Source organism: Nerophis lumbriciformis, linkage group LG16, assembly GCF_033978685.3.
Source record: "Nerophis lumbriciformis linkage group LG16, RoL_Nlum_v2.1, whole genome shotgun sequence".
NCBI lineage: Eukaryota > Metazoa > Chordata > Actinopteri > Syngnathiformes > Syngnathidae > Nerophis > Nerophis lumbriciformis.
In genome coordinates this window covers 29,929,599-29,946,312 of record NC_084563.2, presented here as the reverse complement: position 1 = coordinate 29,946,312, position 16,714 = coordinate 29,929,599, and the positions used below count along the sequence as shown (strand labels likewise).

At 36.0% G+C, this 16,714-nt stretch overlaps 1 protein-coding gene across 1 annotated transcript in view; it reads left to right on the top strand.

The window, feature by feature from the left end:
- The first annotated feature begins 666 nt into the window (after positions 1-666).
- bglapl (bone gamma-carboxyglutamate (gla) protein, like) overlaps positions 667-16,714 on the top strand; it is a 24,343-nt gene continuing 8,295 nt past the window's right edge. The window contains exon 1 of the mRNA XM_061976952.2: positions 667-1,170. The gene's annotated coding sequence lies outside the window, so the exon portion shown is untranslated. The remainder of the gene's footprint in view (positions 1,171-16,714) is intronic.

Here is a 16,714-nt window from a genome sequence, read left to right as displayed (position 1 = left end):
AATATGGGGAACTAACTACAAAAGTACACTTCATTCATTACAAAAAAGATCAGTTAGAATAATACGTAATGTTGGATATAAAGAACATACCAACCCTTTATTAATTGAATCAAAAATACTGAAATTCCACGACATAGTGAATTTGCAAACAGCTACAATTATACACAAAGCAGACTATACTCTGCTACCCAAGAATATACAACCATTCTTCTCAACAAAAGAGGATAAAGATAATCTTAGAGAAAATGTAATTTCAAACATTTGTATGCACGTACAACACTTAAGACCTTCAGTATATCAGTATGTGGAATCAAATGATGGAATGGATGAAGCAAAGCAATCAAACAATGTACTAATATGATCCACTTCAAGAAACTCTTCAAACTTGAAGTGTTTACAAAGAAGGAAAAACCATGATAAACATTCTGAATTTATTTCATCCATCCATTCATTTTCAAGATAATATTACTCATCTCACCATTATAAATATTACTTACTTCACCAATTATTATTTATTTTTATTGTTAGTCCTTATGGAGTATATTGTGAATAAACTGAGAACAGGAAGTGAACAAAAGTGTTAGCAACTGCTATGTAAAGGAAAAGGCGTAGGATTAAATAAGCTCTGCTTCTTCCTACTCCTTTTCGAACATGTTGAATAGAGAAACTGGAAATTGTGATGCATCATGTTGTATGCATGCATGTTTGAAATAAACTCTAACTCAATACAAACAGTACAACAATAAAAGTTTAGCTATTAAAACAGATACAAGACCAGAATAAAACACTTCAGTGAAACATATTGAAACACAGGAGATGCAGAATGGTGGCTTTTCCAACAGTGTGTCCATTTATTTGAGTTCTGTTTAAGAAGCTTTTTGAGCACTGCGATAATAATGACAACCGTGATGATTTTGCTCACAATAACCGTGATATGAAAAGCTTATATCGTTACATCCCCGCTGTATTGTTGCACACGTCATTTCAATATGTCTTCTGCACCTGGAAGAAAGAGAAGAAATGTGGAGACATTTTACCTTGGCAGCGGTCAAGAACATTTTAGATTTATATTGATATTGGGTTGCCAGCTGGTCTCCTTGCTTTCCTCTGGTAAAAAACAACCAACTTGAAGAGCCATCTGCAGGGGAATCATCGGGACATCTACCAACAGTAAGTAGGCCTGAACTAATATTTCCAAATGACTCATACTGTACTGAATTACTCTTACTATTAGTGTGTTTTTTCATATTCTGTATTTTCCGGAACATGGGGCGCACCAGATTATAAGGCGCACTGCCGATGAGCAGGTCTAGTCAGGTTTATTTTCATAAAAAAGGCGCACCGGATTATAGGGCGCATTAAAGTTGTCATATTATTTTTTTTTTTTCTAAATGTAAAAGACTTCCTTGTGGTCTACATAACATGTGATGGTGGTTCTTTGGCAGAGGTGGGTAGTAACGCGCTACATTTACTCCGTTACATCTACTTGAGTAACTTTTGGGATACATTGTACTTCTAAGAGTAGTTTTAATGCAACATACTTTTACTTTTACTTGAGTATATTTATAGAGAAGAAACACTACTTTTACTCCGCTCCATTTATCTACATTCAGCTCGCTACTCACTACTGATTTTTATCCATCTGTTAATGCACGCTTTGTTTGTTTTGGTTTGTCAGACAGACCTTCAAAGTAGGATCTATCGCATGCCTGCGTTTCACCAATCAAATACAGTCACTGGTGACGTTTGACTCCGTTTCACCAATCAAATGCAGTCACTGGTGACGTTTGACTCCGTTTCACCAATCAATTAGAGCCAGGCGGTCACATGATTAACAAGCTTAAGCTTACATGAACTCAACGTCAAATTTGAGGAAGCACATGGCGGTAAGTAACATTAGTAGATATTTTGGCTGTCACCGTAGGCTGATGTTAGCTTCCCTGCTATGAATCACTGTCAAATGTACATCGTGTGGGGACATTTATTAACGCACTGCAGCCTCATAGACAGACAGAGACACACACACTCACACGCACAGTCGCACACACACTCACGCATGCATAGAAACACCAATCAGAAGTGCACAGTGTGTTCCCAGGTGCAGCCCACACCTATCAGTTTATGGTTTGCGTAAAGGCTAACTTGTTATTTTCCTTTGTAATCTCTGCCTACTGAGCCTATGGTGCTGTTAAGTTACTGTGGCTCAATTTGCCTTAATTTGTTTTATGTTAATGTATTATTATTTAATATATATTATTGTTTTAGTTGCTTAAGAGATATTCCTGGCTCTGAATTTGCTCATTACTATTTTTATGTTTTTATGCATTATTTGTTGCCGTCATCATTAAATGAACAGGTTACTCATCAGTTACTCAGTATTTGAGTAGTTTTTTCACAACATACTTTTTACTTTTACTCAAGTAAATATTCGGGTGACTACTCCTTACTTTTACTTGAGTAATAAATCTTTAAAGTAACAGTACTCTTACTTGAGTACAATTTCTGGCTACTCTACCCACCTCTGTTCTTTGGTCAAAAAGCTCTTCGTCTGGGTTAACCGCGTCACTTGCAATTTTCTGCCACAACACTTGAGGGCAGTGTTGACGAGCACTTTAGCTTAATTCCTATCTCTCTCAAAAATGAATATATTTATATGTATACTTTCACCGGAAAATTTATCGAGATATGCATCGAAAATCGAGTTTAAGTATAAATATATCGAGATGTACTTGTTCGTCCATATCGCCCAGCCCTAGGCTAAAGAAGAATGCCTAAAATGCCCCACAATGCGTCTCCCTGTGGCAATAATGTCACATATAGTGCGCTGTGACACGGCTGCAAACTTGGTAATCCAGCATCTGTCATACCTTTCACTAGGGCTGGGCGATATGGCCTTTTATTAATATCTCAACATTTTTAAGCCATGTCACGATACACCATATATATGTGGATATGTTTAGGCCATGTCACGATACACCATATATATGTGGATATTTTGCCTTAGCCTTGAATGAACACTTGATGCATATAATCACAGCAGTATGATGATTCTATGTGTCTACATTAAAACATTCTTCTTCATACTGCATTAATATATACTACTTTTAAACTTTCATGCAGAGAGGGAAATCACAACTAAGTCAATTTAGCAAAAGTGTATTTATTAAACAGTTATTAAGCAGTGGCACAAACATTCATGTCATTTCAAAACAGAAAGTGCAAGATTTTAAAACAAGCTATTAGTGCACTTTTGTGGATGATGTCACTAAGATGACATATCAAAACAACACTGAATTAAAGTGCACTTTTTGTACGGAACACCACTACAATAGTTTAAAACAAATAAAGTGCACTTTTGTGCATGATGTCACACAAGATATTTCAATAAGTGTCAAATAAAAATGAGCTGCATAATAGGAAATTAAATAGTGTATGTCCTTCACTATGTGGTAGGTTCCTGCGGACGTTATCTCCTTCTGTTGTTGACTAGTTGTTTCATACGGTGTTGATGTGGAAATGGTTGCTTGGGCATTTTGTGGGTGTGGCACCGGCCGGAGATGTTGACATGCAGAGTTTCAAGCACTCTTCATTCTCTAGCGGATGACTTTTCAAATGATGCTACAAATTAGCAGTGGTGCTACTTTTTGTAGCAAGGCTTTTGCCGCATACTTGACATATTACGGTTGTCTGTTCAACATCTTTCCGCTTGAAGCCAAACCACCGCCAGACGATGGACCCCCTGCTGTTTTTCTTGGGAATTAATTCTTCCTTCATTTGTTACCAGATTCGCACCTTCTCTCTCTCGTATTACCACTCGCACCGCTCCGCTAGCACCACAGCTAACGTTACCCATGCCGCTACCTCTCTGCTTTGCGAGGGTGTATGACGTTGCACGTATGTGACGTATGTAAGAAGGTGCGCTTGTTTTAAGTCTCTGTGAGAAGGAGAGACAAGAAAGAGTGAGAAGAGCTTGTAGTGTAATGTCCGTGTATAGAACGTATACTCCAATATCACCATGTACTGTAGTCATTTTCTATATCGCACAGAGACAAACCCGCGATATATCGAGTATATTCCATATATCGCCCAGCCCTACTATCACCATGTTACAGGCATTATCTCTCAGCATCACATACACCTTGTCTTTTGGAATATGCCACGTTTGGAAAATTTTTTGTAAATGCATCTGCTAAAGCTGCGGCAGTGCGGGAGCCAGAAAACTCCCGCGCGTGCAGGACAGCTTTTTTTGAAGTTGGAAATTTGAATCGATCCAGCGAGCTGTCAGGCTCAACATCACCGCAGGACTGACATCCCAGCTCCATAAATCCCTGGTGAAGCTTAGAGAGGATGAGAAGCCTTCTTTAAGGGGACGTTCTATGTGAGAGTACACTACCTGGTGGAGTCTGGGCAGCGCTCCATGAAATATGTACCTCCAGGTATCACGTAGCGGGGCTCTAAGTGAGAAAGAAGTCGGCGAAACCCGGTGTCTAGACCTAGTGGTTAGAGTGTCCGCCCTGAGATCGGTAGGTCGTGCGTTCAAACCGAGTCATACCAAAGACTATAAACATGGGAGCCATTACCTCCCTGCTTGGCACTCAGCATCAAGGGTTGGAATTTTGGGTTGAATCACCAAAAATGATTCTCGGGCGCAGCCACCGCTGCTGCTCACTGCTCCCCTCACCTCCCAGGGGGTGATCAAGGGTGATGGGTCAAATGCAGAGAATAATTTCGCCACACCTCGCGTGTGTGTGACAATCATTGGTACTTTAACTTGAACTTTTTAATGTGTCTATATTAGCTATATTAGCCTACTATCAAAATGACTTTAAAAGTCTTATATAAGTGTTATATTGAAGACAACACATGATGTAAGTGTCTATATTAGCTATATTAGCCTACTATCAAAATGACTTTAAAAGTCTATTATAAGTGTTATAATGAAGACAACACATGATGTAAGTGTCTATATTAGCCTACTATCAAAATGACTTTAAAAGTCTATTATAAGTGTTATAATGAAGACAACACATGATGTAAGTGTCTATATTAACTATATTAGCCTACTATCAAAATGACTTTAATAAAAGTCTATTATACATGTTATAATGAAGACAACAGATGATGTAAGTGTCTATATTAGCTATATTAGCCTACTATCAAAATGACTTTAAAAGTCTATTATAAGTGTTATAATGAAGACAACACATGATGTAAGTGTCAATATTAGCTATATTAGCCTACTATCAAAATGACTTTAAAAGTCTTATATAAGTGTTATAATGAAGACAACACATGATGTAAGTGTCTATATTAGCCTACTATCAAAATGACTTTAAAAGTCTTATATAAGTGTTATAATGAAGACAACACATGATGTAAGTGTCTATATTAGCTATATTAGCCTACTGTCAAAGGCTGACGCAAATCTTCATTGACAGAATTGTTGTATTTTAATTTTAATTTTACACATTTTTGCAACATGGGGCGGTATAGCTCGGTTGGTAGAGTGGCCGTGCCATCAACCTGAGGGTTGCAGGTTCGATCCCCGCTTCCGCCATCCTAGTCACTGCCGTTGTGTCCTTGGGCAAGACACTTTATCCACCTGCTCCCAGTGCCACCCACACTGCTTTAAATGTAACTTAGATATTGGGTTTTCACTATGTAAAGCGCTTTGAGTCACTAGAGAAAAGCACTATATAAGTATAATTCACTTCACTTCAACATTGGAAATCATTAGTAAAACTTCTTACAGGATGAGATAATACCTGGAAATGACTGTCTTATAATGGCCAAAGGTATAGATGTGTGTGTCTAGTTTAAGGAAACGGCAGGCGGTCTTCTTCTAATGGATTTATTACAATCTTTGCAAGCTGGGTCATGTTTGCTGTGGTCTGTAACAACGCCTCGCCTTTGTGCATTCACGCACAGTATAAAACGTTTGGTGGACAAAATGAGACAATGAAGGAGTGGCATAAAACAGGTCTTTCTGTGGCAGCATCAGAGAAAGTTGTGTATGTAAACAAACTACGATGAGTTCAAGGATTACTGAAATTAGTAGGACAAAACGGTGCTTGCCAAATGCTCTCGCCAGTGAAGCATGTGTAACATAAACACTGGGATTTGTAACATTTAGTAAGGTTTGTCCTCCTACAGAAAATATATTAAAACAGAAAATATATTTTTTCCATTTTCACACTTCTCTTAAAGCGGTCCAGGCAGCCACTAGGGCGGCGATAAAGAGGCGCGGGTTGCTGACCCCTGCTCTAGATCAACCACAAATATTATTTTTTGAGCAATATGACGGTTTTAATGTAAACAAAAAAGAATTCTGCATGACAGCTTAGTGGTATTAGTGCCAATATTGCAACATTTGTTACTTTTACACCTGTTTGTTTTTTTATTCCACTTTTTATTATTTTTTTGTAATATTATTTGTAGAATTAGCCATGGGCCGCACTTTGGACACCCCTGGTCCATAGCTATGTGTCCTCTATATATTCCTGTAAAACCCCTTTTGAGGCTAGTCCTACCTTTGGAGTCAAAGTCACAAAAAGCCAAAGAAGAAGCGCAAAACACAAAGAGATTCAACCTCGAAGCATATTTTATCCAAAATGTGCTATTTTAATTGTACACCGGGGTATTTCCACCATATTTGGATGTTTTGTTCACGCAATCTAAATAAATTCCGTAAAACAAGCTGCAGATTTGCTGCAGACGATAAAAGCCAAAACATTTGGGTTCATCCCAGAATGTTGCACTGAAGCGAAGAAGGGAATGTCAAGGTCCAGACGGAGTTGGACATAATTGTTGGTGTCGTCTGGCCAAAGCCATGCATCCGGCGGGATTGGGAAACCCAGACAGGTGGCATCGAGACGCTCTTGGATGAAGGGAAGACTGCGGGGAAAAGTGACATAACAACAAGGAATTTTGTTTGTTGTCTTATAAAAGAAGAACATATCTCACTGTAATTTTTAACTTGAAGAAATAGTAGGTGCAACTCAGTAGGAATGCAAACTAATGATATTCTCATGGTTTGTTTTGTTAGTTTTGCATCAAATTAAATTGCAATAAAAGTTGTCTATATCTATCTTTTTTGATGCATTCTAATTTGTAACTAATGGCAAGTAAGAGGTGGCTAACAATGCAGTTATTCGGCGTCATCTATTCCGCCCACGGAGACCTATAAAAAAACATCCAAAAAACACCAACAATACTCCATTTACCTGAATATTAACCAATTGTTAGCGATATTGTTATTATAAGTGCTAACACAGACAGACTATTTTTTAGCAAGCTAACTAGTTTATGCTGCTATATTGACATGTAGAGCTGCAGCATCACCTCGGAGTTGGTGAAAGTTAATTCTAGATGATAAACCATGCCTCTCACCTGGGTAGTAGAAGGTTGTGGACATAAACCCACAAGTTGGTCAACTTTGACATCCAATTTAGACCCAAAAAGATGCTCGTTTGCGTCACCTTTTTTTTCCCAATCCTTCATGAGGATTATAGTTAATTATTTTTTCTAATTTTTTGGAATTTTGTCCAACACTCACAATCTTTATGTAAGAGAAGAACACATATGTTTCTTTTTTTATGCATTCTAAATCGTAAATAAACAATAGCAAAAGTCAGCTAACATTGGAGGTAAAAGGGGTCGCTTTATTCCGCCTATAAAGCGCTCTAAAAGACACCCAAACACCTCCATCAAGGTGTTATATACATGCTGTAAAAATATATATGTAATGTAGTAACATTCATAATATCACATAATATTTACATATACAGCGTATGCTATACATATTTATAGCATACGGCACAATGTTTACGTTTCCCTTCAACACTACTAATCATGGCAGACTTGAGAGACAACAAAGACTTATTTGGGACAAACGACGATCCATAAACGTCTGTTTTTGAGCCTGAAAATAAGGAGGATGATCTACAAGTTGTAGAAGCTGTGTGCTGAACACATGCAGCTTTAGCCAAACACTAAGCATCTTGTAGCAGTATTGCTAAGTGCTAAACAAGATATACAAACATAATAAAACAATCACTTACTGTACAATGTCTGCTCTCACTGGGATAATGCATATGTTCCTTTTGACTGTACATCTACTGTAAATGTATAATGTATTTATATTATTCACATGTGAATAATACTGTATAATAGACTATTTGTTATTCACATGTGAATAATGCTGTAGAATAGACTGTATTTATATTATTTACATTTAGAAAATACCTAAGTGTTTATTGTCTATTGTGAGCGAACTGTGGTGCTGAATTTCCCCCAGGGATCAATAAAGTACTTTCTATTCTATTCTAAAGACTGATGGGATGTTTGTATATTCATCTTTACATGAACAATTCATCATCATCCTCACACAGGGTTGAAAAAAAGCGTCTTTCTCACCATCTCCGGGTCTAAGTTGGATGTCAAAGTTAGCGCCTATATTAACAATATCACTAATAATTGTAAATATTCAGGTCTTGACATATATTCTTGGCACTTTTTGGATGTTTTTAAAGGATTTAATGGCCCCATTGTTAGCTGACTTTTGCTAGTGTTTATTTACGATTTAGAATGCCTAAAAAAAGAAAAACTGTGTTCTTGTCTTACATACGGACTGTGAATGATAGAATAGAATATATATTGAATATATTGTATAGAATATATAATTGAATATATTGTCATTATATTTGCATATAATGACATTAAGGACTCCAACTTAAGGTGCAGCAGTGGAAACAAATATGGGATAAAAATAAATTACGCAAGAAGTAATAAAGATAAAAAATATGATAGGCAGAATTACAAAAAAAGTGCACTTCCCTTTAATGATAATATGAAATGTGTCCTCTTTCCCTTTGTTAAACATGACAAACGTCAATAAACTGTCGGTCAATGTTTGTCTATTTTGTGAAGAAATCATCCAACTCGTAGTGAAATAATGTTTTCATGTTGAACTTGTATCATTTTATCTGGTGTAAATGAGGGAAAATCTCAAACAAATTCAAAACTTGGTCACCCAGGTCTTGTTTTTGTTTTTTAAAAATATTAAAGATGAATACACGGTCTTTTTTTTTTTTTTTTTAGTGCTCCGTTTTCTTTCTAGTACACAAATGACATTTCTGAAAACATGTTGACTGTTTTCAGACAAAAATGTGACCACTTTCCCCGAGTAACTCATATTTAATTACAGGCTGTATGTATTTGTAAAACTTTCACTTGGCATGGACACTCTTTTCTATAGAGGTCAAACTTTTTCTTTTTCTCAAACGGTCCATAAGCAAAGTAATAAAAAAAATAGCTGGAATGGACACATGGAAATATCTCAGTTTCACTGGACCTGTTTTTATGATATTGTTTTGTGGCGAATGGCCACAATCATTTCTCCAAGATTTTTGCGCTGTAAAAACTTATTTATGACTTCAGCTCAGTGCTTATCAAATAGAAACATTTAAAGTTAAAGTACCAACGATTGTCACACACACACTAGGTGTGGTGAAATTTGTCCTCTGCATTTGACCCATCCCCTTGTTCACCCCCTGGGAGGTGAGGGGAGCAGTGGGCAGCAGCGGTGCCGCGCTCGGGAATAATTTTTGGTGATTCAACCCCCAATTCCAACCCTTGTCTGTAAAATTGTTATAAATACACCTCTGCGTAACATCCATCCATCCATTTTCTACCGCTTGTCCCGTTCGGGGTCGCGGGCGTGCTGGAGCCTATCTCAGCTGCATTCGGTAACATTGTATCCTTATTAACATTGAAGAAAACAAAAAAAAATTGAAATATTTAGTAGGTCAACTTACAACAAATAATAACTTATTTATTAACGTTCATGTATTTTTTTAAATCCTTATTTAAAGTTTTTTTTTTTTTTTAGAATGACTTAAACCATTTGATGGTGGAAAAATACAATTAAATAAAAAGATATTTTAAAATATGATTTTTGCGCTTTAAAAACGTATTTTTGACTTCAGCTCAGTGCTTATCAAATAGAATCATTTGTCTGTAAAATTGTTATAAATACACCTCTGCGTAACATCCATCCATCCATTTTCTACCGCTTGTCCCGTTTGGGGTCGCGGGCGTGCTGGAGCCTATCTCAGCTGCATTCGGTAACATTGTATCCTTATTAACATTGAAGAAAACAAAAAAAAATTGAAATATTTAGTAGGTCAACTTACAACAAATAATAACTTATTTATTAACGTTCATATTTTTTTTTTAATCCTTATTTAAAGTATTTTTTTTTTTAGAATGACTTAAACCATTTGATAGTGGGAAAATACAATTAAATAAAAAAATATTTTAAAATATGATTTTTGCGCTTTAAAAACTTATTTTTGACTTCAGCTCAGTGCTTATCAAATAGAATCATTTGTCCGTAAAATTGTTATAAATACACCTCTGCGTAACATTGTATCCTTACTAACATTGAAGAAAACAAAACAATTGTAAATATATGTCCATTTACAACAAATAACTTATTTATTAACATTGTTCATAAATTTGCCTGAAAAAAAAAAAAATCCTTATTTAAACTATAACATTTTTTCGAATGACTTAAAACATATGATGGTGAAAATACAATTAGATAAACTCAGTAAATAGCAAAAAAATCTAATTGATCAGCAATATTAACTCAGGAGCAAAATATATACAACATTTTAACCTACAAAACAAAAATGAATACAATGATTTTTATTATACACAGGAAGTGAGGATTGATGTTTACAATGTAGTGCACAGCTTGTTGAAGTGGGGTTTGAAGCATGATACTGATAAAGCATGATACTGATAAAGCATGTCTCCTGTAGGGTCAGTTCCACTATTTGAGAAGAACTTCTTCTCTTTGTTAGATTTTGTCATTACTGCCACAAGTGGTGGAAAGGTGTATTACAACTGAGTATAGCTGCAGCCCGTACGGACCACAGCTGAGAAACACATTATTTTTTTGTCGGTCCTCCAGGGGGCGCTAGCAGTTAAAAAACACTGAAACTGACCAAGGGATGTATGCATTTTCTTCTTCTCACACTAAAGCACTTTTCCATTTGCCTCACGCTCTTTAGATACCACGGTGACTTTATTGGCAACCTGGGCTTCTATTTTATATCTTACTCTGTGTATTCTATTATAACCTTTATGATGTTGCTGTTGTGTAACAATTTTATAATGGATTTTTTTGTGTATTAGTTCTTTAACCTGAAATAGCCCAAATGTTTCACTACAGAAGGCCCGGATCCTAATCGAATAGTAACACTGAATTTGTAATCTTACTATTTTAATCATATTCAATAATCATATCTTACAGTTTAAGACCTTGTCAAATGATATGAAAGCGTGTGTTAATCACATCAATTATTATTTATTTAAAACATAAATCTTAAGCTTAGGTCAGGCTGATTACAAATATACTTCATGGGAATAAGTAACTGAGTAAAAATACATGTACATACAGTTATGTAGTGTTGAAGTACAAACGTTGTAAATTGATAATAAATAATCAAATAAATGTTTCTTAACCAAACTCCAAAACTTAAAGTACAAATGAAAATACGGTTTCATCACTTTAGTTACCATTTTTACGCTGAAAAAACTTCTTCATGACATTAGCTCCAGACTTCTTCTGTTCTGTGGGTAATAAACACTGCTATATACCATCCACCTGCCGGGGACTCCAGTCTTCGGCTACAATCCGTCATATTCACACGTTTTATGTGCGTTTGAAGCGGCACTAAGTCACTTTTCAACCTTCATCAAATATTTTCATACATTTTGGGACGATACATGGACTTACAACGAGTTGAATGACACCTCTGTATTGGCCTGAGGGGGTCTGTGTCGCTCTTAGTGGCACTTCGCGACTTTGAGGAGGGTAACAGGGACCCTGCCACGCAAAAAAACTACAAATGAGGTGGCAGCCCATGATAAAGTGATGTGGCAGGCCACATAAATAATTTGGTCGGCCACATAAAATGATTACGTATAAAAAATGTGGCAGTCTACATAAATGACTTAGTGGACCACAGTAAAATGACAATGGAAGACTACGATAAAATGAAGTCGAGGGCCACATTAAAATTAATTGGCAGACCAAATTATATTGATGTGACGGACCACATAAAGTGACATGGCGGGCCACATTAGATGTATGTAGCATGCTACATAAAAATGAAAGATCAGGCCACCTTAAAATTAAGTGAAGGTGCACATTAAAATGATATGGCGCACTACATAACATGACGTCGCGGCCCACTTTATAATTATTTGGCATGCCATTTTAAAATAATGGAATGGGCCACTTTAAAATGAAATGGTGGTCCACATTAAAATTATGTGGCGGCACACATAATTATTTGGCGTACCACATTAAAATAATCAAATGGGCCATTTTAAAATGATATGGCGCGCTACAAAAGATGACGTCGCAGGCCAACATTATAATTATTTGGCATACCACATTAAAATAATGGAATGGGCCACGTTAAAATGAAGTCGCGGCACACATAATTATTTGGCATACCACGTTAAAATTATGGGACGGGCCACATTAAAAAAAATGACCCCTGGGCCTTGAGTTTGACATCTGTGCGTTAAATGAAATAAAACGTTGATTAATGGGCCACATTAAAACGAAATTGCGGCCCACGTTAAAATGACGTGGCGGCACACATAGTTATTTGACATACCACATTTAAATAATGGAATGGGCCACTTTAAAACGGTGTGGCAGCACACATAGTTATTTGGCATACCACATTAAAATAATGGAATGGGCCACATTAAAATGATATGGCGCACTACATAAGATGACGTCGCGGCCAACATTATAATTATTTGACATGCCACAATAAAATAATGGAATGGGTCACATTAAAATGATATGGTGCACTACATAAGATGACGTTGCGGCGCACTACATAAGATGGCGTTGCGGCCCACGTTATAATTATTTGGCATGCCACATTAAAATAATGGAATGGGCCACATTAAAATGATGTGGCGGCACACAGTTATTTGGCATACCACATTAAAATAATGGAATGGGCCACATTAAAATGATATGGCGCACTACATAAGATGACGTCACGGCCAACATTATAATTATTTGGCATGCCACATTAAAATAATGGAATGGGCCACATTAAAATGATATGGCGCACTACATAAGATGACGTCACGGCCAACATTATAATTATTTGGCATGCCACATTAAAATAATGGAATGGGCCACATTAAAATGATATGGCGCACTACATAAGATGACGTTGCGGCCCACGTTATAATTATTTGGCATGCCATATTAAAATAATGGAATGGGCCACATTAAAGTGATATGGCGCACTACATAAGATGACGTCACGGCCAACATTATAATTATTTGGCATGCCACATTAAAATAATGGAATGAGCCACATTAAAATGATATGGTGCACTACATAAGATGGCGCAGCGGCCCACATTATAATTATTTGGCATGCCACATTAAAATAATGGAATGGAGCTGAGATAGGCTCCAGCACCCCCGCGACCCTGAACGGGACAAGCGGTAGAAAATGGATGGATGGATGGGCTGTCCATGTTAAAATGACGTGGCGGCACACATAATTATTTGGCATACCACATTAAAATAATGGAATGGGCCACATTAAAATGATATGGCGCACGTTAAAGTGATATGGTGCACTACATAAGGTGATGTCGCAGACAACATTATAATTATTTGGCATACCGCATTAAAATAATGGAACGAGCCACATTAAAATGATATGGTGCACTACATTAGATGGCGTAGCGGCCCACATTGTAATTATTTGGCATGGCACATTAAAATAATGGAACGGGCCACATTAAAATGATATGGTGCACTACATAAGATGGCGCAGCGGCCCACATTATAATTATTCGGCATTCCACATTAAAATAATGGAATGGGCCACATTAAAATGAAGGGGCGGCACACATAATTATTTGGCATACCACATTAAAATTATGGGACGGGCCAATTTAAAAACATATGGCCCCTGGGCCTTGAGTTTGACACCTGTGCATTAAATGAAATAAAACTCTGATTAAAAAAGTGTACAATTGACAGTAATGAGGCCTGCATGTAGGAGCGGCCCTGCTTTAATAAAGTGTACAATTGACAGTAATGAGGCCTGCATGTAGGAGCGGCCCTGCTTTAATAAAGTGTACAATTGACAGTAATGAGGCCTGCATGTAGGAGCGGCCCTGCTTTAATAAAGTGTACAATTGACAGTAGTGAGGCCTGCATGTAGGAGCGGCCCTGCTTTAATAAAGTGTACAATTGACAGTAATGAGGCCTGCATGTAGGAGCGGCCCTGCTTTAATAAAGTGTACAATTGACAGTAGTGAGGCCTGCATGTAGGAGCGGCCCTGCTTTAATAATCCTTGTTTCTCTGGTGTCTGCAACCTTGTCTGCTTGGCTTCCTCCTCAAAGAGAGAAGCCTCCAGCGTCCTTACCACATTTTTAAGGAGGTCTGTGGCCATTGTTTGGTGAAGCACATCCACAATAAACTGAGCAGCCAAGCAGACATGGAAATTACAAGTCTGGCTGTCCAAGACAAATGGTGGACAGCAGGAATAACACCAGCACCACCTATGATGGATGTCACTTTGTTGGCTGTGTAAATCTACTTCTAGATGAAGTATTTACTGCAGATACTTTCTTTTCCTTCAGGCATACATCAAATGTACTTCTTTAAGCAGTATTTACAAGTATTTACTTCAGCTACCTTGTTTTCCTACAGGCATACATCAAATGTACTTCTATAAGCAGTATTTACTAATATTTACTGCAGATACCTTGTTTTCCTACAAGCATACATCAAATGTACTTCTATAAGCAGTATTTACTAGTATTTACTTCAGATACTTTGTTTTCCTACAGGCATACATCAAATGTACTTTTTTAAGCAGTATTTACTAGTATTTACTTCAGATACTTTGTTTTCCTACAGGCATACATAAAATGTACTTCTATAAGCAGTATTTACTAGTATTTACTTCAGATAATTTGTTTTCCTACATACGTACATCAAATGTACTTCTATAAGCAGTATTTACTAGTATTTACTTCAGATACTTTGTTTTCCTACAGGCATACATCAATGTACTTCTATAAGCAGTATTTACTAGTATTTACTTCAGATACTTTGTTTTTCTACAGGCATACATCAATGTACTTCTATAAGCAGTATTTACTAGTATTTACTGCAGATACCTTGTTGTCCTACAGGCATACATAAAATGTACTTCTATAAGTAGTATTTACTAGTATTTACTTCAGATACTTTGTTTTCCTACATACATACATAAAATGTACTTCTATAAGCAGTATTTACTAGTATTTACTGCAGATACTTTGTTTTCCTACATACATACATAAAATGTACTTCTATAAGCAGTATTTACTAGTATTTACTTCAGATACTTTGTTTTCCTATATACATACATAAAATGTACTTCTATGAGCAGTATTTACTTCAGATACTTTGTTTTCCTACATACATACATAAAATGTACTTCTATGAGCAGTATTTACTAGTATTTACTTCAGATACTTTGTTTTCCTACATACATACATAAAATGTACTTCTATAAGCAGTATTTACTAGTATTTACTTCAGATACTTTGTTTTCCTACAGGCATACATAAAATGTACTTCTATAAGCAGTATTTACTTGTATTTACTTCAGATAATTTGTTTTCCTACATACATACATCAAATGTACTTCTATAAGCAGTATTTACTAGTATTTACTTCAGATACTTTGTTTTCCTACAGGCATACATCAATGTACTTCTATAAGCAGTATTTACTAGTATTTACTTCAGATACTTTGTTTTCCTACATACATACATAAAATGTACTTCTATAAGCAGTATTTACTAGTATTTACTGCAGATACCTTGTTTTCCTACAGGCATACATAAAATGTACTTCTATAAGCAGTATTTACTAGTATTTACTGCAGATACCTTGTTTTTCTACAGGCATACATCAATGTACTTCTATAAGCAGTATTTACTAGTATTTACTGCAGATACCTTGTTGTCCTACAGGCATACATAAAATGTACTTCTATAAGTAGTATTTACTAGTATTTACTTCAGATACTTTGTTTTCCTACATACATACATAAAATGTACTTCTATAAGCAGTATTTACTAGTATTTACTTCAGATACTTTGTTTTCCTACATACATACATAAAATGTACTTCTATAAGCAGTATTTACTAGTATTTACTGCAGATACTTTGTTTTTCTGCAGGCATACATCAATGTACTTCTATAAGCAGTATTTACTAGTATTTACTGCAGATACCTTGTTGTCCTACAGGCATACATAAAATGTACTTCTATAAGTAGTATTTACTTCAGATACTTTGTTTTCCTACATACATACATAAAATGTACTTCTATAAGCAGTATTTACTAGTATTTACTTCAGATACTTTGTTTTCCTACATACATACATAACATGTACTTCTATGAGCAGTATTTACTTCAGATACTTTGTTTTCCTACATACATACATAAAATGTACTTCTATGAGCAGTATTTACTAGTATTTACTTCAGATACTTTGTTTTCCTACATACATACATAAAATGTACTTCTATAAGCAGTATTTACTAGTGTTTACTTCAGATACTTTGTTTTCCTACAGGCATACATA